This window comes from Apostichopus japonicus, chromosome 3 (genome assembly GCF_037975245.1).
Source record: "Apostichopus japonicus isolate 1M-3 chromosome 3, ASM3797524v1, whole genome shotgun sequence".
NCBI classification, from domain to species: Eukaryota; Metazoa; Echinodermata; class Holothuroidea; order Aspidochirotida; family Stichopodidae; genus Apostichopus; species Apostichopus japonicus.
This window is the reverse complement of record NC_092563.1, coordinates 8,087,938-8,110,350: the sequence shown is the minus strand read 5'-3', so window position 1 is coordinate 8,110,350 and position 22,413 is coordinate 8,087,938. Positions and strand designations below refer to the sequence as shown.

Below are 22,413 nucleotides of genomic sequence, written 5' to 3'. Positions count from 1 at the left end.
AGATTTGAGAACTCAAATTTGAATTGGTGGTTTTCACTGTTTAATAATCATTGTTAATATTAGTGTTTACAAGGGTCCAAAAATCAGGAACCGGGTACCCGAGAGCCATTACCCATCGAGTCTCTGGTAAAAAAATTACCCTTGTGTATCGCGATTTTCAAGAAACTACATATTGGATGCTATACTAAATGAATTATATTCTCCACTGACAATGTTTTCATGTTCAAATAGGTGTAAGATTAGACCTATATAAAACCTTCCTCAACAATTTCTATTTGCTTGTTTCTTTCATTAACTTTTTAATAAATTAACATCACTACTAAAATCGCACTGCCGTCGCTGCTTATGTTTGCTGTCCCATATAAATATCCAATTGAGCTCTTAAACAGTTTTTACCACTACTATCTAATATGCAGGCCCAGGGTTCGAATTAGCCGCGCGATTGCGTGATTCCCGCAGTTTGATCGTATTTGGAATAACAATTAGTTAAAAACCACTTGCGATTATTACTATTTTTTAGTTATCCCGTCTATAATCCATTAATAACATCTGGTAAATGTCAGTCTTTCCATTTATGAAATAAATGAATGAAAAAATAATAATTGTAAAAATTCTTTCAATTTCTTCCACATGGTAGCCTAACACCTCACTAAGTCAATCGGGTAATCTAGCCTAACCATCTGTTTATTTGCTGAAATTGTGACACAGTTATAAGATATCTATGGAATACTTATATTATTGCTATTATCTTTGACCACATGGTAGCCTAACACCACACTAAGTCAATGGGAAAATCTTGCATAACCATCGGTATGCAAAAAAAAATGTCACACTTTGCATAGGATTCGGGTAATAAGTTAGGAACCGGGTAGTATCACGACGGGTGGGTACCCGGATACCCCTTGCAAACACTAGTTAATATGCGTGTTAATGTCTTACAATTTAACCCTTTCGTATGCTAAAAGGAATTTTGATTTTGGTACATTAAGCTAGGCCAGATATAAGAAACGGGGGCTGCTAATGCTGTTAGACAGTGTTAGACATAGTAACCCATAACCATATAGATACATCCAACATGAAATATTCCTCAATACTATCACAGGGCCTATTTAACCTCGCCACTTGCAATTTAACAAACTTTATCATTGATGTCAATTGTTTTGGCCATTTCCACCAGTGTTCATTGGCTCTACTGTTGAATGATATGGAGCACTGCAGTGATTCCTACATAATATGAAACTGCAAATAAGTTAATAACAGTTACACTGTGTTACAAAGTGAACACAAGAAGTAATTTTATTAAAGCTTGAAACTGTTACATAAAAATTAGTAAGATTGAATTGTGTCAGCAACTTATTTTTTATTAACTGTTATGCGTGGACAAATTGTAACGTGAGTTACCGTGTCTTGCATCATTTTTATGCAACTGGACAATGATATAGGAATTTTTTGGCAACCTATATGTTTACTATAGTAGGTAAGGTATAACTACCAAATTTCACTTGTCTTAGAGTTCACTTAGTATGAGGACACTTTTTAAGTAAAATTTGTTTACCAGTTTTGGCGCTTTTAGATATGTATGTGAGTTACCGACTCAATTTTCCCTATACAATCTACATGAAGCAAATTTTTGATTTTTTTTTTTTTTTTTTTACTTAGGTATGCCGTCAACATTGTGGTAACTACTATAGAAGAAGTAATGTTGTGTTAGTAAAATATATGGTACAAAGAGAAGACGAAAAACATCAAAAATTAATGTGAGTTACCGTGGAAATGCAAAACTTGACAAAAAATGTTAGTTTATGACTAACTCAAAAAATAAATAAACAACGGTACTTAGCCGTGTGTTAAAGGTTAATAACCACTGTGGTTTCTCAAGTTCTGTAATAGTAATATGCATGATACCAAGTTTAATATAACCATCATGTAATGTACCTGTTAAAATCTAACTTAAATTTGCAGTTCTACAATTTGCATATTCACACATGACCCTGTGAGGCTGTGACCCCGTTAATAAATATGATATACAAGGAACCAAAACATTTAAGGTCTGATACAATGCTACCAGTGAAATAAACTTCTCTTCTTTAGACTGTACTGAGAGTTTCACATTTTAATCAGATAACTTGACTATCTATAAAGCAGACTGTATGTGCTAATACCATGGAAGCGCTACAGTAATACAATGTACCTGGCAGTTAACAAACCTTTGAAGTCAAAACTAAAAGAAACCCCCCCCAACATGACCCCCCAAAAAAGTAAATGGTTTATTCATAAAGTGCCCATTTGTTGTGAATAAAATGAGACTACTGGTCTAACCAGGGAGTTGTCCATAACAACTCCCTGGACAGAGCATGAATTTTCTCTATGCAGACTCTTTCCAAATGCATAAGCTTTATCACTGTGCAAATGGGTTACAGTACATGATTGTAGTGATACCATATGCATTCCTCCTCTCTAGTGACTGTTCCCAGTAGCAAGACATATGATCCCATCCAGCTCTCACATAGGCCTATGGTCTTCTTGTAATGACTATACACAGTGAATTCATGAGAGTTCAATCTGGCTGTAAGGCATGTTTATAAATGAAATCTGATACATTCCTTTCGAAGTTGCAGAGAAAACAAGTGCACTATTTCCATGGTTTCTTCCTTATAAGATGGGAGTATACTGTTGTCTACATAATAACTACCAAATGGGAAAATTTCCTGTTCATCCTAGAATTGCCTTTCCCATGGATAGTTTGAATGCACCAAGTAACTTCACTGACACAAAACTACTTGTAAGGCCTGTAATGATAAATATTTTCTGTAAGTTAAGTCCAATTATGCATTTTATTGTAAAATAACCTCACAAGGAAACCAAATTGTCTTTTATTTCTTTGCAATGTCACACCTTCACATTGATGAATTTTGAAATAACAATTAAACCCAAATAGGCCAAAAGCCTGTCCCATATGATTTCACCCCATTTAGCCCAGAAGGTTTGACCCCTTAAAGTTACTTAGACCATCTAGGTCATTCACAAAAAAATTGTCAGCTCAACCTCAGTGGTCAGGTTCGGACCCCAGACCCCCTGAAAAAGACCACCCTATCTGGCCCATGGACCAAACTTTGTCAGAAGGAAGTAGTATGGTTGTACATTACAAAAAAGGCAAAACTGACAAAATTCCTGGTCGGGAAGGGGTTGTCAGACCCCCCACTAAGTCACCCCCAGTCGGGTTGATTTCACCCCATCTAGCCCATGGACCAAACTTTGGCAAAAGGAAGTAGCATGGTAGTATGTTACAAAAATGGAAAAACTGACAAACTTGTTGGTCGGGAAGGTGATGTCAGACCCCCACAAAGTGTACCCTGACCCACCCCCCAAAAGGCGGGTTGATTTCACCCCATCTAGCCCATGGACCAAACTTTGTCAGAAGGAAGTAGTATGGCTGTACATTACAAAAAAGGCAAAACTGACAAAATTCCTGGTCGGGAAGGGGTTGTCAGACCCCCAACTAAGTCACCCCCAGTCGGGTTGATTTCACCCCATCTAGCCCATGGATCAAACTTTGTCAGAAGGAAGTAGTATGGCTGTACATTACAAAAAAGGCAAAACTGACAAAATTCCTGGTCGGGAAGGGGTTGTCGGACCCCCCACTAGGTCACCCCCAGTCGGGTTGATTTCACCCCATCTAGCCCATGGACCAAACTTTGGCAAAACCAAACTTTGTCAAAAGTTAGTAGTATGGATGTACATTACAAAAAGTAAAACTGACAAAATTCCCAGTCGCGGAGGTGTTGTCAGACCCCAACAAATGTCACCCTCACCCACTCCAAAATGCGGGTTGATTTCACCCCATCTTAGCCCACAGACTTAACTTTGTCGAAAGGAATTAGTATGTCTGTACATTAAAATAAAGGAAAATCTGACAAAATTGCTGGTCGGGAAGGGGTTTTCAGACCCCCCAAAAGGTGCCCCCACCCAGCCAATTCAATTCATGCAATCTAATCATAGACCAGAATTTTGTTTAAAGAAAGTATTCAAGACATTGTATTATAAAACATGGAAAAACTTACCAAATGGTCTGAAAGCAAAGATGTACCCATTCTGGTCACATGGGCCCCTTTTGTATTTGTGTAACATAATATATACCGTAAAATCAAGAAATGGATACATGTAGAACCAGGAACAAATGTTAAATATGAAAAGTTTTTACACTTGTAAAGCAGATTCCTTTGCATGAAAAATGTAGAAAATAACAACATGCTTTCAACAGGACCAGTCCCAGTTCATGTTGGTAGAATAAGTTTGCTTGTTCAACATGGTTGTTTGGACTGGCAATTACCATACTTGTGTCTTCAATATGACAAACAGTCATGGAAAACTATAATAATTATTATTTAACAAGATAATTTAATTTAGGAAATACCATCCACAAAAGAGGAAATAGTTACAGCTAGAACCCCACCAAACATTGCATTTGAACGAACATGGCGAATGTGGCCTCACTCAGTTTTAAGGCCCTTCTGTTATTGGGCACAATGCAATTTAAAGGTTTTAAAATACAAATGGTTATTCTTAAAAGTCTATGTCTTTTTGATTAGTTCCTATGATACAGTACGTCTCTGTCATTGTTCACCATCAGGTCACTTGCATAATTCTGTTGTGTCCATCTTATCAATCCACCTCTTCTGCAAATATTTTAAGTAAAGTGTGATTTGTAAACAAATTGCTAAGGTAAAGCTTACCAGTTACAGGATTTTCGACAGATAAACCGCAGTTATGAAGCCCCGATCAAGATTGATTTGCCAAATTTGGGTTCAAAATGTGAAAATTATTAGATATAAAAATAAAGGGAAATCCAGATATCTGATTTTTCAGACAAGTAGTGTCTGCACGATTTGAATAATGCACTTATTTTCCAGCATTCTTATCTGGAACACAACTTTTTTGGGGTGGTCTGAAAGGGGAAGGGTACACCCGCCACAACACCCCCTAAATCAGGCACTAAATACAGATCAAATAGTTGAAATATGCTCTTTGTTTTGTTTTGTTTTGTTTTTTTTTGGGGGGGGGGGGAATACTGCCTTTTCACCTATGATGTAAATCAAATTAAACTTCCAGATTTTGTAAATATTCCTTGATTTCAACCAAATAATCTTTATACTGGCATATGTTACCAATTGTAGGTTTAAAAAGAAACAATATGAGTACTTAATTATTGGTTGCAATAGTACAATGTGAGCTACTATAGAAATCTAACCCATAGGATACATATATATTTAAGGAAATGCCAAAAATGAAATGAAAACAATTGCACAAGGAAAGTATGCATTCGTAACACAAAAACAGCCGAAGCAGGGGGGGGGGTAGCTTTAATAATATAATTGAGTGGTCAAGCCTCCCCCCCCCAATAAACTTCTTTGATTAACCAATTATATACCTGTCATATCTATAACTATTTGAAAAGGCTTCAGAAATTAGAAGAATGTTCCAATAACGATATCTAATATGCCAAAGGGTCCCCAATATTTTTTTGTTCCACCTCTGCTGTAACACCATATATTATGGGACCAAGCAGATAACTGGGTTGCAGGCCTTTAACTATAGCAGGTCTTATTTTTTACATGAATAAAACATGGGAATAGAGCAATTTGGTGAAAGTGGAGGACCAACTATGGTCACATAACAGGAAGTGGGCAAGGTTGTACAGTAATACAGACATAAGACAAAGAGGGTCAATGTATTGTCTTATGAATTAAAACATTTCCAGCAAAAGGCAGGAGAAACTCCTCCCACAAGATTCTCATCTATATCAGTATGTTTATTAGGCCAGGGATGCCTACCCATAATTTTTACTTAGGTGCTATAGTAAAAAAAAATCAAAATGTTTTAAACTGACCAAAAACAGGAGCATCATTGTGTTTCAGTCACTTCCTTGCCTAGCAACTTTGGACTGCTTGTCACCAAAAAAGATGAAGCAATTAAGAAAGGCAAGCCATAATGGACATTGAAGGCTCTTTTGAATTACATAGAATATCTCCTCTCATAAATATAATCATTAAATATTTATTTTTGTAATAATTATGTTTATATTTTTATCATCTCAGTTCATGGGTAAAAGACACTGGGTAGGGGCTCTTTGTAGGGGTCTGACAACCCCTTCCGAACAGCAATTTTGTCAGATATTCCTTTTTTTTAACGTACAGACATACTACCTTCTTTTGACAAAATTTGGTCTATGGGCTAAAAGGGGTGAAATCAACCCGCCTTTTGGGGTTGGGTGAGGGTGACCTTTGTGGGGGTCTGACAACACCTTCCCGACTAGGAATTTTGCCAGTTTTACACTTTTTGTAATGTACATCCATACTACTTCCTTTTGACAAAGTTTGGTCCATGGGCTAGATGGGATGAAATCAACCCTACTGGGGGTGACTTAGTGGGGGGTCTGACAACCCCTTCCCGACCAGGAATTTTGTCAGTTTTACACTTTTTGTAATGTACATCCATACTACTACCTTTTGACAAAGTTTGGTATTGCAAAAGTTTGGTCCATGGGCTAGATGGGGTGAAATCAACCCGACTGGGGTGACCTAGTGGGGGGTCTGACAACCCTTTCCCGACCAGGAATTTTGTCAGTTTTGCCTTTTTTGTAATGTACAGCCATACTACTTCCTTCTGACAAAGTTTGGTCCATGGGCTAGATGGGGTGAAATCAACCCGACTGGGGGTGACCTAGTTGGGTGTCTGACAACCCCTTCCCGACCAGGAAATTTGTCAGTTTTGCCTTTTTTGTAATGTACAGCCATACTACTTCCTTCTGACAAAGTTTGGTCCATGGGCTAGATGGGGTGAAATTAACCCGTCCGGGGGTTATTTTTCAGGGGGTCTGGGGTCCGAACCCGACCACTGGGGTTGAGCTGACAATTTTTTTGTGAATGACCTAGATGGTCTAAGTAACTTTAAGAGGTCAAACCTGGGCTAAATGGGGTGAAATCATATGGGACAGGCTCCCAGACTAAAACAATCCAAGCATGTTTCTCTGTGTATACAAGCTGGGTGTCTACCTCATTGAAAGATGGATTCCAGCTATGTGGGCATGTACTGTACTGTGCTTCTCTGTGCTGTGAAGGGGGGGGGGAGGGGGAAGGGAGGGGGAAACAGAATGTTTGATTGTCACAAGGCAAAACCTTTCACTAAAAGGGTGGTATATCCATGGGCATCCGCAGAAAGCTTGCATGGAAGGGGCAAACACATTTCCAAGGTTAAATAAAAAATGTTTTGACTTATGCTGGCGACATGTCATTATCACATTGAGTGTCAAAGGCGCAAAGCCCTTGATTTTATAAATTAGATTGCTTCTGTGGCAATTTCCAATGCCAAAATCTTTGTGTTCCAGGATATTTTTAAGTAAACAATATGCCTTTGATTAAAGTTAAATACCAGTTCACAACATTTGTGGTACCTTTTGTTTGATTTTGTAGGGGAAGGGGGAGGGGGAGGGGGAATTCCCAAGATGCATTTCCCAAAATGCATTTACCAATATTCAAATGATTAGCAATAAGTGGGAAAAATCAGCCCTTGATGCCAAAAATAGCATCTATGCTTCTTAAACATGAAAGAGATTATTCTAAAGGAATACAGACCTTGAAAGTGTCTTCTACAAACTATATTGTTAGAACTAGGTGAGCATAAAATGTGTAATTGTCATAATCCCAAAATGTCTGCCTTGTTCCAGGCGGAATACCAATTAAGCCTAATTTTAATTATATCTTTTCAAATAAATGAAAAGGCATGTATACAAATAAGGGTCAAGAGACCCGGCAGAAGCTCTAATAAAAAAGTCTATATAGATGATGCTAGGGGCTCAGCGGGCCGTGGACCCTACTGATGCATTTTTCATATATAGTCAGGCGGGAAAAAAAAAACAATTTACCTAAAGTTTGCTCTAAAAATTGATGAGTAAGAGGTACTGTTTCGGTTCTAATGTTCAAGTGTGTGGAGTAGGATTCTCTTAAAGAGAATCTAACAAAGGAGAATCTTACAAAAATTCTCCGCTTCCTGTATAGTCATGGTTTATTTGGTTTTAATTCCATCATTGCAACTTACACTTATCTAGCGTCATACTTTCATTGTGTCACATTTTGTACTTCTCATTCGACTGCCAAGTATTGCTGACGAAGGTCCCAGGGGGACCGAAAATTCCAATATATTTTCTAAAACTTACTCCTTATTTGTCAATTATGAGTCATATCTTATTTCTCTGGTTTTCTCTAATAATATTTTCTTTTGGAGTAAACGTGGATTTTCGTTATATATTATATATATATATATATATGTATATATAACTTTCGGCCCCAAATTTTTTTGCCCCCCCCCAAACTGAAATGGTCCTGTACGCCTATGCAATAAAGGCAACATTTAAAGCAACATTACTAGTACATTGATTACCCTACAGCAAGTAGAGTGCTATAATTGGGGACTATACAGACTACCTTTAAGTAGCCTGGTAAATCACAACCATTTACTTGTTCAAGTTCCATTGTTACAGGTTCATCTGGCTCCTATGGATAGGTACATTGATTGCCTGTCCTAAACTATTCAGGCATAACAAAGAACCCACTGTTAGCCCTACTGAATTTAGTGTGGCTCACAGACAACTAATCTGCTAAGCTTCTTAAGTTCTGGCTAACTTTCTGTCAACAATAAAACTAAAGTGAGAGCCTATATTTAAAGAGATAAACTAACTAGTATCGCATGTTAGCAAGTGTTTAGTGTATAATTTGTTAAATAGTGTACAGTGCTAGATTTTACTGTAGATAAATTCAAAGCAAACAATCGTGTATTATGGTGCCTAAAATATTTGAAAGAATTAAGACGTGTAATAATTTGAAAATATTTGTCGAAATGTTTTACTTTTCCCAACTTATATCACTGAAAACAGATCCATATACCTATTACAAAGAAATGATAGGCTTACTATAGTGTTCATTTGGGATGCACAGAATCTTCTCAGAACCCAATCTTCTAAATTCTTAATGTTATGCTGTATTGGCCCCAAATATGCCAGATATTCAAATATGGTCACATTTGATCAAAATTCTTAAACTGTTTTATTACCACCTTGGAGGAAATGTACCTCACTGGGACATTCAGTCTTCTTATGTGTTCATTTCAAATATCTGAGAACAATTTGGCAAGTAAAGACCTCCAGGAATGTACTCTTTGGAAACTTCTAGCAATTATAGAGTGCTTTACTTTGGGGCCTATACAGACTTTTCAGTTCCTTGCTATTACTTTCTGTTAACTACAGTACATATATGACTTAAGTGGAATCAGAGGCCTATTTTTAAAGAGATTAACTGGTACTGCATGGTAGCAATTGTATATAGTGATTAATTTTTAAAAGAGTGTAGTGAACCTGTGCAGAGCTAGAAAAACATAGATAAATTCATAGCATGTTCATTTTATCCTCATTAACGGTGACATCCCTATGTTCCGACGTCTCTATGTTCCGATGTCTCTATGTTCCGACAATTTGTTTGGACTCTTAATTTTTTTTGACCAAAATTTTTTGGGGGAGACTCAATCTTTTTGGTCCCCTATTTTTAGGACCAAATTTTTGGGTGGACTTAATTTTTTGGGCCCCAAATTTTTGGGGACCCAATTTTTTTGGGGGGACTCAATTTTTTGGACCAACATTTTTTCTGACCTACCTTTTTTTGGGGGACACAATTTTTTGGACGCACCACAATTTTTTTCACGAAAAAGAAGGGCCCAAAGTTTGTTATGAGTTTGTTTTGGTCCGAAAAAAGTTGGTCCGAAAACATGTTGGTCAAAAATTTGGGTCAAAAAAAGTTAAGTCCGAAAAAATTTGGGTAAAAAAACTTGAATCCAAAAAAATTGTCGGAACATAGAGACGTCGGAACATAGAGATGTCAGAACATAGAGATGTCAGAACATAGAGATGTAACCTCATTAACAGTACTAATATAAATGGATGCAGATCCTTATATATACCTTTGGTGAAGAACTGATAGGCTTACTATAGTGCTGATGTGGGATGTGCAGATATAACATTATTGTTACAATTAATTAATTATAACTGAGTACTTGCATTTCATTTAGTGGACTGCTGAGTCCAAGGCCCCCCGAGTCCCAGTCCAGCAAAAGTGGACCCGAGTCAGGACTCAGGTCCAGACTACAGCTTTGATATTTAGAGCATGGAGAATGGGGGTACCAGGGAATAATTTAGTGCTCAAATTTTGCGTAGCAGTTCTGAGGTTTTTCATTTCTTTAGCTTAAAATCGTTGAAAACACTAGGGTTATGCATGCAAAAAACTGCTACACAATTTTTCCATTGGTGTAGGAATTTGACCAGATTGTGTAGCAAAATGAGAAGGGATACTGGATAAATTATTTGCTGGGTATAGTGCAGACGAAGAAAATACTAAAGTTGGGCTTTCCTGCAAGAGGTCCCGTGCTAATGACAGCTGGTGGGGTTTGGAAACAACCAGTTACCATGCACCACAAACTCAGATATTAACAAAAGGGACCATCATCAGGGCCCCCCAGTCCCCTACATGGCCCCCAGTCAGCTCATTTGGCCCCACCCCTAATAAAGGTCCCTATTTCGGCATTTAAAAGAAAATTTAAAAGATAGCACAAACCTAAGAATTAATTTACACATGACATCTTATGGCATTTATAAGCTATGTCTACCATTAGAATGCCATAGCAAACTTTAATATTTCGTTGTTGCCATAACAATGACTAAACCTCATCGACCTCCAGATCGGTATGATACTATGACACTCCAGTGCCACCTTCAGTTTCGCAACAAAGAAATTACTAGGCCGCCTAGCATGCTTTTACTACTACTATAAAAATGCGAGTATTGTAAGTTGATGTTTTTTTTAACAATTGAGTCGGCATTTTCAAATAAACAAGTACTACTGGCCTGGGAAATAACATATACATATTGCACCAAAATACAAGGAGGTTTCTAAAATCCAAAAAATTCTCAATAGACACCCCTCCCCACACACAACCATAGTGTACTAGTAAATAACATTTTCAAAATGGGGTGCTAAAGGGGAATCCCTCCCCTTATACTCCTCCCCACGTTTCCTACACCTAACCAGTACTGTCTTATAACCTATTTTATTGCACCATATCTCATCTAGGAGCTTTCTAAAATCCAAAAATTCTCAAAGAGGGAGGGGGACACCCCTTAATCCCCTTGCACCCCTCTCCCAACTTTTCTCCACACAACAATTACTGGGAAATTACCTATAAATATTGCACCATATTTCATCTAGGTTTCTAAAATCAAAAAATTTCTCAGAGGACACCCCTCCCCACACACAACCATAGTACTAAGGAATATCCTATGAATATTGCACCACATTTCATCTAGCAGCTTTCTAAAATCGCAAAAATTCTCATCTCAAAAAAAGTTTTGATGCAATTTGCAATGCCTGGGAAGTACCATGTAACACCATTACAGGCAACCTGGGGGGGAGGGGGTCTGCCCTATATCCATAAGGTCCGCTATTCATAAGGTTCATTGTTCATAAGGTTCGTTATTCATAACAAGCATTATTTTTATAAAAAGGTTCGCTATTCATAATGGAAATAAAGTTCATTATTCATAATGGGCAAAAAGATTCGTTATTCATAATGGGACAAAGGGTTCGTAATCCATAATAGACAAAAGGTTTCGTTATTCATAATGGAAAGAAAGGTCTGATATTCATAATGGAGCGAAGGGTCCGTTATTCAAAATGGGAAAAAAGGTTCGTTATTCATAAAAGGAGAAAGGGTCCGATATTCATAATTGAACAAAGGGTTCGAAATCCGTGATGTGAAAAAAGATTCGTTATTCATCATAGGAGAGAAGTGCGTCATACAAGTGCAAAAGACGTCCTCTGTTTTCGCAGAGGCCTATAGTGTTCAACCACTGGCCTCAACATACTTTTTATTCATAGAGGGGGGACACAGGGGGCACAACTGTCCTATGGGGGGCACCACCAGATGCTGGGCGGATGCATAATTTTGCAGAGAATATGAGCCACACACTATCAAGACCATGCTTCACCCTATACCCCTTGCAGCAAAACCTACATTTTCGACATATTAACGGCATAAACTTGTACGTTTCCTAAAGGGGGTCCTTTTCCTCATTGTGAATGATACTGAACCTTTTCAGCTATGCCTATTATGAATAACGGACCCTTTGTTCCATTATGAATCTATATATATCTATTATGGATTACGAACCCTTTGCTCTATTATGAATATCGAACCCTTCGTCCTATTATGAATAACGAGCCTTTTTTAATCATTATGTATATCGAACCCTTTTACCAATTGTGAACAACGAACCTTTTTTTTCATTATGAATAACAAACCTTATGAACAATGAACCTTTTGGCTCATTATGAATAGCGAACCTTATGAACAATGAACCTCATGGATATAGAACCTAATGAATATCGGACTGTCACCACCTGGGGGGCATTTTGGCATAGATTTTCTTGGTACACTATATTCGCCAACTGATTGTGGCCCTTCGCTTAGATGGTCCCTTTTGTGAAATGGCCACCCCCCCCCCCACTTAGAATTTCTCAAAAAAGGCCCTGACCATCATTGTGGTACTAACTAAGTGGAACACCTTCATCGGTTGGCCTTTAGCATATAACAAAGAAATATTTTGCCAAAAATGCCTTCCAGACTGCCAGAAACAGCACTTCCCATGCATTGTCAGTTGCAGCTAAACCCTCTGTATTTTGACATCATCTCATGTTTTAAATATTTAGACATCCATAAAATAAAAGTTTAATAAGCTTTTATATTTACTTTTGGTTACAATTGTTACATCAATAACCAGACATATAAGGCACACTAGGGCAGGATGGGGGTACATAGCATACTGCCTAGGGAAAAAGCCATATGGGAAGTTAAGGTATAAATCATTTGTACAGAGTATTATTATTATTTACACTAGTGAGTATGTTTAAAAGCCCTAAGGTTTTTTTATTACTTTCGCTTTGAACACTTTATGGGATCCAGGGACCCCCTGCAGGCCCTGGAAGCTATATGGATTAGCTGCCCCTTAAGGCTTAAAATGGTCTAATTTCATCCAATCAGCTGAAGTTTCATTGATGGACCATGTTAATTACATGGTCATTAATGGTCTTTCAATACAACACATTTGTTTCAAGTTTACCCTTCTTACCATGCTCACATACACATTATTTGCAAAGGTTACATCAGTTACACTTTTCTGAAGAATTAAACTGGCCAAATTGACCAAAACAATCAAAATACACTTTATTTAACCTTAATAAAGCTTCCTGTTAGAAAAACCTAGTTGTTACAAGATTTGACCATGGGTGGAAATGTTGGGGCTCCAAGGAGGAATGAATAAAAATAATAAATAAATTAAAAACATAGAGGGGCGTGTGAGGGTTCTCACCCCCACACCAAGATTCAGCAATGGTACACGGGTAAATATCATCACTTTTATAGGTACTGGGTGTGTACTGAATAATTAAAGGCATATTTTGCATTTAGTTTGTTTTATTTTTTATTTCTACTGGCTTTCACTGTTATACACTACCCTACAGGCAGTGATCGAAATAACAAAATAAATAAATTTAGGAGGTCCCATGAGCCTGATGCCCCTAAAACATACAAGGGGCCCTAGAGATGGACAGTGACTAGCCCAATCCAAAAGGTGACAATAATAAACTTAAACCCTTTTAAATCACGCCCAATCCGTAAAATTTTAGCCCAAAATTTGTGCAACTCAACCAGCTGGATGTATTGTTACAAATAAGTGTAAATGCTGAAGGCAGTTTCAACTATCTCGAAAGATTGAGCAGAAAACTTCTGAAAGTATATCATAAAAAAATAAATAAATTTGAATGTTGTACAAAATGCAACTGTTTGATGGAAACAAGGCTCTAGTTCATCTATTCATAAATACTAGAACACCAGAGCTGTTGTTTTTTAGTGGAAAGGAGAACAGACTTTTTGTGATTCATGAACACAAGAAACAGGTGTTTGCATAGGATACAATGGGTCTTTATTGAGTGTTGTATTGTGAACGATATTACAGTCTCCATATTTGCATTGACATTGGAAAATTAAGTATTTTATTTCAAAGAAACAAAGGGGGTGGGGGGGGGGGGCGGGGACGGAGAATCATAGTTTAGATTCAAATCAATTTTTGAATAAAATGTGTGGTCTCCTCTCCTCCTCTCCTTCTTTCTTTTTTGCCCCTCTCCAAGTTCTTTCTCTGACCCTTAAGAGGGGTTATGTTGTTATTCAAAGTCAAAAGGGAACAGTCTCAAAACATGAATTCACGTTACCCTAAAGTGATGTTACGATACCAGAAAATTACAGATGTGTAATATTTATAAGAGTCCTTCACTCTCCTCAAATGCCAGTCAAATTTGATCAGTTCAGCAATTGTATCGTGTAAGGAATTGCTCACACATGGTAATTTGAAATATGATCTAAACATATTCCTAAACCCATTGGTGTAACCAGCAGCAGGCTCTCAATGACTCCTACTTGAAGGTGCATGAGCTGATTACAGTCCATGAGACCGAAGGTCCGCGAGACCGAAAATAAAAAGGTCCGCGAGACCGAAGGTCCGCGAGACCGAAATTAAAAAAAAGGCCCGCGAGACCGAGGTTCCGCGAGACAGAAGTTCCGCTAGACCGAAGTTCCGCGAGACCGAAGTTAATTAGGGGTCAACTTTTAACCTCCAGCCCGTAACATTTGACACAATTTCCTCATAATAAATTTTATAATAATTTAACTTCCGAACTTTTGTACATTTTGTAGCACAAACACACAAAAATGCTTCTGGTTTTCGGTAATGTGACAGGTATTGTTTTCAAGAAATACCCGTAGCATCAACCTATGGTGACGCTTCCATTTTTCGGGCAAGGTTTTGGAAATTTTGGGCAAAGAACGTCATGCCCCCCTTCCTAAAGTGAAATTCTTCCATAGGCTTATGAGTCCCCCTCCTACCCACCCACCCCCACCATGTCTCAAGGCCCTGTATACACCACTACTCTCCCCGGGACGCCGATCAACATTTTTTGCATGTTGAGAATATTAATCAGACACGGGTTTGCTCGTCCCCCCTAAAATGTTGATGATATCGCCGCCAATGTTAACAACTATCAACAATAGGCTGTTGGCAATGAACGTCGAGTTGGTAACTTGGTACAACCGAGCTGGACTCTAACAACTCCCTGGAACAACTGCCATAGACAATCATACACAAATCAAGCATAGTGTTGTATTACGTATTGGCCAATGACGTTTGTAGCTTTTAAATATTCATATTATGGGCGAGGTTTATTTGGATCCCAACGAAAAAATATCTTCGAGAAAAACAAAACAGTTGAAAGTTTTAAATTTTTCGACTTTAATGCCACCATTTGAAGTAAGATTTGAATAGATAAGCTAGTTATGTATGTCGTTATCATTGTGGATTCATTGAGGTTCAGAGAAAAAAAAGACGCAAGATGCTGCTTTAAATTCCAGACATTGGACAATAAACAAGAGTCATCCTACTGGAGAAATTATAAAGAGAACTATGTTTGTCTTTCTGATATAATATGTAAAAGAACATGTAAAAGAATTCAAACAGGAAAAAATCTGCTGATAATATGATATCATATGATAATGATGAAACTGGAAAAACATTGCACCAGATCGCATCTAAGGACCTGTTCTAAGGACCTGTAAGGAATTGTTCACAAAAATCTCAACAGAGACCCTCCCCCCCATATCAATCTCAAAATGTGCCCCGCTTTAAATTTCTGGCTACGACGATGTCGTGGGGCCTAGTAGGGCCGTGTGGTCAAGTGGTTAAGGCAGTGGACTTGTGATCTAAGGATTACAGGTTCGAGCCCTGGCCAGATCATTGCGTTGTGTCCTTGGGCAAGGCGCTTTATCTCCATTGCCTCTCTTCACCCAGGTGTATAAATGGGGACCTGCAAGGTAACTTGTAAATATAGTTGCGTGCGCCGGTTTGTGGCTGCACCCTATGGGAAGTTTCCGGGGGGACACGTGGTTGTGGTGCACTGTGGTGCCCCAGGAGAGATTGATTGAATTGTGCACACTTTGGTGTGTGGGTGTGACAAGTTACCAATGACCAGGGGTTAATAATTATCAGCGCACTGAGACTTAAGTGTGTATTTGCGCTTTATAAGAACTGTGTATTATTATTATTATTAGTAATAGTCTCGGTCTCGCGGACCTTCGGTCTCGCGGACCTTTTCTTAATTTCGGTCTCGCGGACCTTTTTTTAATTTCGGTCTCGCGGACCTTTCTTTAATTTCGGTCTCGCGGACCTTTTTTTAATTTCGGTCTCGCGGACCTTCGGTCTCGGGGAATTCCCCCCATGAGCTGCAGGCACAAGTTTTAAAATTATCAAGATTAGAAAACAATGGCCAACTCCCATATCCATACCTTAATTGCTCTGTTACTAAGATTAAAAAAAAGTGTTAAAACTTGAGGCAGTTTTCAATGAAGGAGGAGGCAATAATATATGATGTGGATGGAAACTGCATAGAAAGATATTTTTTTTCACAAGTACCATATCCAGTTTTGGTAACACTTGTTATCGCTCTTCCATAGGCTACATGACTGTATGTATGGCATCTAAAATGGTATCCTTTATTTATGTTCATTTAAGCAACCAGTTCAAGCCTCTACACATCCATGTTGACCATATTTATACCTTTGACAAATTATTTTTTACCTTATAAAAAGGCATTTAAAGAAGAGGGACTGAGTTTCTGTCCTGTTTTATTGAGACTTTGGATCCTAATTGTACCCCACTTTTTCACATAGGTTCACTTGAAAAGCCTGCAACATCGGAACACAGATTTAAAATGCATTTTAATCTTATTTATGTTAAAGCCAGGTTTACGGTTGAAGTTAATGCATAATCGGAGTTAACTGATGTCTTTCATGGAACCATTTAGGATCAAGGATTCACTTCAAAACACAACAACTTGAGACCTAACATGTGTTAGGTATACTGAGCTCTACCATGTCAGATCTAAGGAAGTGGTAGAGCATCTATGAATGGGTGACCAATCTCAGCAATGCAATTTATAGGTGTCAAGGGGGAGTGGGGTGGTCACCCACAAAACAATATAATTGTGTTGAAACCATCATTTTACCCCCCCCCATGAAAAAGTATCAATAGACCCCCCAAAAAAAAGTTGCAGTTGAAATCAACTCAAATATGTCACCCTACAGTATCTCTTATCAGGAGTTGAGAAAATGCCATAATTATTCCAAAATAGTTAGGAAAATTTGACCCAAATATAGTGAATTTATTGTCAGAATTAATAAAGTCCACCAGAAATTGGGAATTTGTTGACAATAAACATACTTTAAACTGTATGCCAAACATTTTCCAGTAGGTTCTCCAGCCAGACCAAATATTTCCAGCCCGACCAAATATTTGGAGATGGGGGGCATTTGGGGGTCGAGTCTGATGAGCATTCCCATCACTTAACATGTCTGGCAGCAGCCATTCATGATGCCTGGGACTATGCCAAACCAAAGTTTCCATTGTTTGAGAATGGGGCATATTGCAAAACCACCCTAAAGATCTTCACCTCCTTGGTCATTTCAGTAAATGAAAAGAAAGTTAGATTTTATACTTGTTTCACCCTATATTTTTCTCTAATTCTTGTACTTAATTATAAGGTGTATTTTTATTGGGACTTTGTTAGACTTTCGTCGTCATAAGACCCTCACCGGACATTAATAACTGTTGAGTCGATCGTGTTGATCTAGTATTTAAGTGTTTATATCAATCAAAAACTGGATTGGTTTGTTAATATCAATGGCGTCATTAACAAATTAATCTCTAAATGAGGAAATTGAATTCTTTCCATGTAGATACCAAATTTTTAATAAACCTGTTTTGTAAGGGGGTGGCATTATTGCCTAATTTGCAGGGGAGGCAATCCTACAATTACTGGAAAGGAGTGTATTAATTAATGTATTTATAGGAGGGCGGGATGAGTTATTGGTGAGGTGCAGGAGGAGGTGAACTATGTTTACCAATGCCTTGTATGTAGCAAGCTGCAGGGAGTCCCCCCTGCATGTCCAGCTTATGAGACAAGCAATCCCGCCCAGTAGTAGGCTCATACAGCCTCCTTCTGTTACTAAAACCCCCACTATCCTTTATCTTTCATTCCTCAGCCTATTAAAACTCATAATATTAAAATTAAACGTTAGGTTTTCTTTCTTACCTTTTCTGTATTGCCTGCTAGGCAGGGTCAAGGGAAATGTAACATTTGGGTTGAAATGTACAGAACTTGGTCAAATGTGGTATGGCTAAGATAGTTAAGATAGTTAATGAATTATATTTTACCACTGTGCTTGCATAACAAAAATATAATAATAATATACTAATTTAATAAAAAGTTATAGACATATAATACACGCCAATTTCACTTGTGTTGTGCCCCACATTATTGAATTATAGGGATATTTTTAAAACCAGATTTTTCCTAGTACACAATCTATATACAATATCTGTCATGGTCATTATTATGCGTACCACAGGAATAATTCCCCCTCAATGTTTATAACTTGACAATTAGCAGTAATTGCTAATTACCTGATTTGACCCTCCGTTACATGTCCCTCCGTTACCCAAAAAATGCATTCTTTTAATATTATTTCCTAGTCATTAAATGTTGGGAAAATTTCATAATTTGTATAAAACACTTTCTTAGAATTAACCAGTCAAGAAATGTTAAACCATGGATTTAGCTAATTTTTATGCTAGAGTAAAGAACAAGTGAACTAGTGTCCCTCCGTACCAGTAACAGAGGGACAGTTGTTTACCACATGCTCTTGTGCACAGATTTCTGGGAGTTAACTTGCTACTTAATTGTTGTGTTCTTTGAATAGATTCCTTGACTTCCTGTTTATGTGAAGAGAACGATAGCTTGCATAAAATGATTCCTCAGAATGTGAAGTCAGTAGGCATCTTGGCAAGAAACAGAAACAAATTTGTGCACATGGTACAGTGCAGTACCTGTGAACTGTCTACTGTAAATACACGTGATTAATTGACTTGTTTCGAACTGTACAAGCCCCCCCCCCCCCCTCACAGTTTCTTATAATGCAGTTAGAGAGTGTTAAATGATGAAAAGTGCTCTGCTTAAACTTGTCCTTTAAACCAATTTCTTATTATTTTTTACTTTTTTCTTAAATCTTTTAGTAACCACATATGCTAATGGTTTGGTGAATAAAGCTATTGGTTTAATACTCTTATCCTTGTTTCGCTAAGTAATATAACTGTTAGTCTAATAGCAATGAAAATATTGAATCTATAGCAGCAAAACAGGCAAAAGACTACACTAAACAGCACCGAATATTTTGTGACCCTTCGTTACCATCAGAATTGTCCCTCCATTACTGTAGAAGATCAAATGTAGATTTGACAGTCAATGCCTGTTCATCTAATTTTCCCTTGGTATATGTGAAGCAATGCACCAGCCAACACAAGATATCAGTTACATGGTCAGTGCACAGTGGCGAAGCTAGGGGTATTGGTCAGGGGGCGAGAATGGTCTGTAGAGGTGCTTTCAACACTATCTAAGCGAGCGCTACCACAGGTTGGCGCGGATCGTACAGAAATGTTTTGAGTAAAGATACTCCCTAGATCGCCGGAACTGGCCCTTCCCAGGGGACCTTGCTAATTTGCAGATAAACGAAGAATAAATAGGTGTCATCGCCACCAACAAAATGTAATTTTTTTCTTGTGATTGGTATTTGAGAGCGCAATAAAGTCAATAATCACGAATAAGTAAAAAGTGGTAAAAAGCCGAAAAGGGCACCAGCAGTCCATTTGAGTCCGTCAGGTGGAAAGGGGGGGGGGATCTGCCCCCTCTGACTGTATGGATGCTCCGCCACTGTCAGTGTAACTTAAGAACAGTGAATTTGACATCTTCAAAAGAAAGTGTGAAACACATATTCATTTCGTGTCCCTCCGTTACCGTGATGTTTTTCATGCCATATTTTTCCTACAGTAACAGCCACAAGAATTAAATATATGGGTATGAAGCAAGTTACTACCTGTCTAAACATAGGCGTAGTAGCCTAATTCGATTTGGGGGGCTGTAAAGACTTGCCCGAAAAATAAAATAAAATAAAATAAAAAATAAAATAAATGTTCGCGCGCTCCGCACGTTCAACATGTTATTGTGCATATCATATGGGCATTCATCGGTTATAACATCACATGCCAATAACATACATTCATTTTTCATCTTATTACCTTTCCATATTTGTTAAAATTATTGGGGAATTTGTTACAACAACAATGATCATAAGAATATAAGTTTAACCATTGAAAAACACATTGCAAAATATGCTTCTTTCAGTAGGTGCCCGAAAAATCCTCAGCATATTGCCAAATTTTCACCCCAAAAAATGAAATTACACTGCAAATTATTCTTTCTTCAGTAGGTGCCTGAAAATTCTCAGCGTTGCCCGAATTTTCACCAAAAATTTTGGTTGGGGGGCTACAGCCCCCCTTCCCCCCCCCCGCCTCCTACGCCTATGTGTCTAGATAACCACACAAGAAATTGCAAAATAATCACCCAAGCTAATGCAGAGAGAAACAAAATGTGTCAGTAATACAGTCAAATGTCCCTCCGTTACCGTTTGACCAGTCAATAAGTAGGCTATTGTCCAACAAATGATCTCTATAGTGTTATTTTGTTTACAGTACTACTTGGTAGTTGGTTCACAGGGATGTTGCCAGAGCATTATACATAGGGGTGGGGGAAGGGGGGTATCGGGCAATCTTTACCAACTGAAAAATAAAAAAACAGGGATTGCCTGTATCGGGCCCATAAGTGGGGATAAACTGTTTTTTTAAGCTGACGAGTGAAAGTTTAGGCACAAGTAATCCTTCAAAGTAGTCCTCCAAACCTTAAGGTGGAGCCCCAGATTTGGACCTACAGTGCAAGGGCCACCTCGTCCCTTCCGGTTCCTACCCCTATTATAAGGAAAAATTCCAGTTATCTGCTGCAAGCTCCGGTATATTACAGTAGGATTCAGTGTTTAATGCTATCAGGGCAATTCCTGGCATTCATGAGATCACTACTCTGTCAGCAAATACTTATTTGTCCAGTTTCTCATGCATATTTACTAATTCTGTGGCATTTTCATATGTAAATTTCCACACAATGTCCATCAGCCTAGTTGGTAATTCGTTAGAATTTCAATCAGCCAATGAGCAGGAAGTAAGTATTGCATAACACTATTGAGCACTTGAATCATTATAAAACACAGAAGGGTAAAATCTGTGGTCGTTGCAATCTCCACAGCGCAGTGAAAACCACACTCAGGGAAAACAAACGCAGTATAGGTGTATACAGTACACTTTACTTGAAGGCAACGTTGATAGAACCAGATGCCAGACCTTAATAGATGAAATTTGCCCTCTTCAAGAAAAGAATTAAAGCAGGAGGGCATTTCCATGAAAAAGTGGACATGGGCTCAAAATATAAATTTTGCAATCACATCTTGTCATTGGTTAAATGTTGTTGTAAACATATCCAAGTTTGTGGAATCAATATGATACCTTCCTAAATATTGATTTTTTTGTTGTAGAATTTTGCATATGAAGTGAAAGGATGCTGTAATGCAAATTTTGTGCACAAATTATTAAAAGATTTGTTTTTGTTCTCCTAAGAAATTAAATGGTAATACTCAACTGATTTGTTTATTTATTGCTTACATAGTGCACTAACTTCAGATATCAACACCAACCTTTTGAATATATAATCAAAAATAATCAATATTTGCTTTATTCAAACCTCTATCAGCTGATGTAACGTGAGTAACCAAAATTAATATTTTTCCCCATACATCAAATATGACACTACTAAAAATCTCATAACTGGATTTGGGTTTCTACTCATCACCCCGAAATGTGAAACAAGTAAAGAAATGATGTGCACCCCACTATGTTAAGTAGGGTAGGTGATGCAAATGGTAACGTGAGTTACCATGTTACGTGAGTTATCATACAGTATAATCATGCTTATAATGTAGACAATTATGCTACCAAGGTATAACTTAAGTCAAACTTGAAGCATCAAATGTGGTGAATGAACATGGTCATTTCAAGTTTTCTACGGTGTTGTTGAGACATGGACAATAATTCATTCACAATGAATTATGGCTTAAAACTAAATATGTTATTGAAGTTCAGTTAGTTTTTATCAGAGTCAATATTTGAGAACTCAAAATTGAATTGGTGGTTTTCACTGTTTAATAATCATTGTTAACAGGGGCGGCGATCTGTTTCAAATATTGGGGGGGACATTTGCTTGGATGCAGGCAAATTAC

The 22,413-nt window shown here is 37.8% G+C and overlaps 1 protein-coding gene across 6 annotated transcripts in view; it reads right to left on the bottom strand.

Moving 5' to 3' along the window:
• Positions 1–22,413, bottom strand: part of LOC139962020 (uncharacterized) — a 154,122-nt gene that overhangs the window by 105,390 nt on the left and 26,319 nt on the right. The window lies entirely within an intron of this gene.